The sequence below is a fragment of the Tiliqua scincoides genome, chromosome 2, assembly GCF_035046505.1.
Source record: "Tiliqua scincoides isolate rTilSci1 chromosome 2, rTilSci1.hap2, whole genome shotgun sequence".
NCBI classification, from domain to species: Eukaryota; Metazoa; Chordata; class Lepidosauria; order Squamata; family Scincidae; genus Tiliqua; species Tiliqua scincoides.
Genome location: NC_089822.1, coordinates 220,712,389 through 220,714,531, shown reverse-complemented (window position 1 = coordinate 220,714,531; position 2,143 = coordinate 220,712,389). Strand labels below are relative to the sequence as shown.

General features: G+C 47.6%; 1 pseudogene; it reads left to right on the top strand.

Moving 5' to 3' along the window:
- The first annotated feature begins 1,190 nt into the window (after nucleotides 1-1,190).
- Nucleotides 1,191-1,306, top strand: LOC136642662 (5S ribosomal RNA; annotated as a pseudogene).
- The last annotated feature ends 837 nt before the right edge of the window (nucleotides 1,307-2,143 follow it).

Sequence of the window (2,143 nt, the reverse complement as noted above, 5' to 3'; positions counted from 1 at the left end):
GCTAGCATATGTTCTTGTCATTGCACCTGTTCCATCTTCAGTGAGATGCACTGAATGCCATGCTACTGTTTGTGCCTTTGAGATTGACGCACAAAGTATTCATTTAAAAATTACCCTGTGGAAAGAAGCTACCGTACAACGTGTGAGATGGAAAACCCCCCCACCATTTCTATTTGTCTTTGCCGGATCCTCACCCCACCTCCCGCTCCCCACTCACCCACCCACCCACCCTGGGAATGCCTGTCACCCACCCTCCACCTGCCCCTAAATGCCTCCCTCCCACCTCCTCCCTGCCCTCCCCACACACCCCCAGACCTTTGCATTGGCTGAGCTTGGCCAGCGCAATTCACCTCTCCACCGGGGCCCATGTCAGCACAGGGAGGCTGGCATACATCCATGCGCTGGCCTATCTCCCCTCAGAATGGTGCAAATGTGCCTTATGGCATTTTTGCAACACTCCCAGGACAGCGCATGGGACTTGCATCAACCAAGTTCAGGTTTGGATTGGGCCCAAACAGTCTTATGGCATGCTAACAAGTATAATGTGGCAGGCTTGTGTGGGCTAGGTTGTTTGCAGCTAACGAAGTACACTCAAGTCTACAAAAGTTCATACATCCCAATATGTTAAGTGATCACAAGCCTCTTTCTCTGCAGATCAGTGTCGGTGACCAAAATGTGCTTCTGTGCCAGTGGGGAAGAGAATGAGCTGCCCTAATACTTCTTAATGAGAAGGCAGGGTATAAACCCCAATAAATCAGTAAAATAAAAAGGTAAGAAAAAGTGCCAAAGTATCACAGAGGCTGTATTTTATTGTAGAATGAGCTCTGCTAGATAGCAACCTATTTCATCCAATAACAGTATACTCAGAAATCACTCTGCTGTGAAGGTCTTTTCAAGTGCAACACTAAAAGGGGGATGACATTTTGCACTCATTTGAAATTCTATAAATAAATAAATAAATAAATAAATAAATAAATAAATAAATAAAAGCAGCAAACTTTCAGAAATCAAATTTGAAAATGTTCAGACTTACTTTGGAAACTCAGCTCTGAAGGATATTGACAGCGGAATCTTATATCTGTTTGCTCAGCTATAGGTTCTGTTCAGGGTAATAGGGCTTACTCCCAGTCCCTAGAAAGTGTGCTTAAGATTGCAGCCTTAGAGCCCAATCCTACCCCCACCATTGGCAATGATGCAGCCACGCCCTGCACATGCCCGATCTCATCTGATCTCAGAAGCTAAGCAGGGTCAGGCCTGGTTAGTACTTGGATGGGAGACCGCCTGGGAATACTGGGTGCTGTAGGCTTATACCATAGTCTTTCGAGACTGAAGGCTGCCAACCAATATGCAGGAGGTGCATGCTGGATCTGATGGTGTGGGGGATGGCAATCAGAAGGCTGGGAGAGGTAAGGAAAAATATACTTCTCTTACATTTAGGCCTGTAGGCCTTCTGATGGCCTATGGGTCTCCTCAGACACTCATCAGCTATATCGAGTCTGTTTTAGTTTGTGGTTTAGTTTGTAGTTTTAGTCTGTATATCAAGTCAAAATTAGTTTGTGGAACTCTTTGCCACAGGAAGTAGTGATAGCGTCTTGCCTGGATGCCTTGAAGAGGGCACTGAACAAATTTCTGGAGGAAGAGTTCATTACGGGTTACAAGTTGTAGTAGGTATGTGCAAGCAAGCTCTTGGTTTTAGAGACAGGCTGCCTCTGATTGCCAGATGCAGGGGAGGGCACTGGGATGCAGATTGTGTCTGTTGTCTTGTGTGCTCCCTGGGGCATTTGGTGGGCCGCTGTGAGATACAGGAAGCTGGACTAGATGGGCTTTAGGCCTGATCCTGCAGGACTCTTCTGTTCTTATGTTAAGTTCAAAGCACAAGTACATCAGCACAAGTCCAAAGAGAGAAAAGGGAGAGACGAAAAACAGGGGATCGGATCCTGGTGCATGTCGGTGCCACTGGGATCCACCACCTCTCTTGCCCAATCCATCCCCTGTCCTCACCCTTCCCACCCCAAAACTCCCAAAGGGCTCGCTCTCCTCTGCCACCCACTTACCAAGAGCAGAGGAGCCTCTGGGAGCCATTGCTGTGTGTACTGAGCCTCTGCCAATTTGCAGCAGCAGCCTGGAAGCACACAAGGGCAGC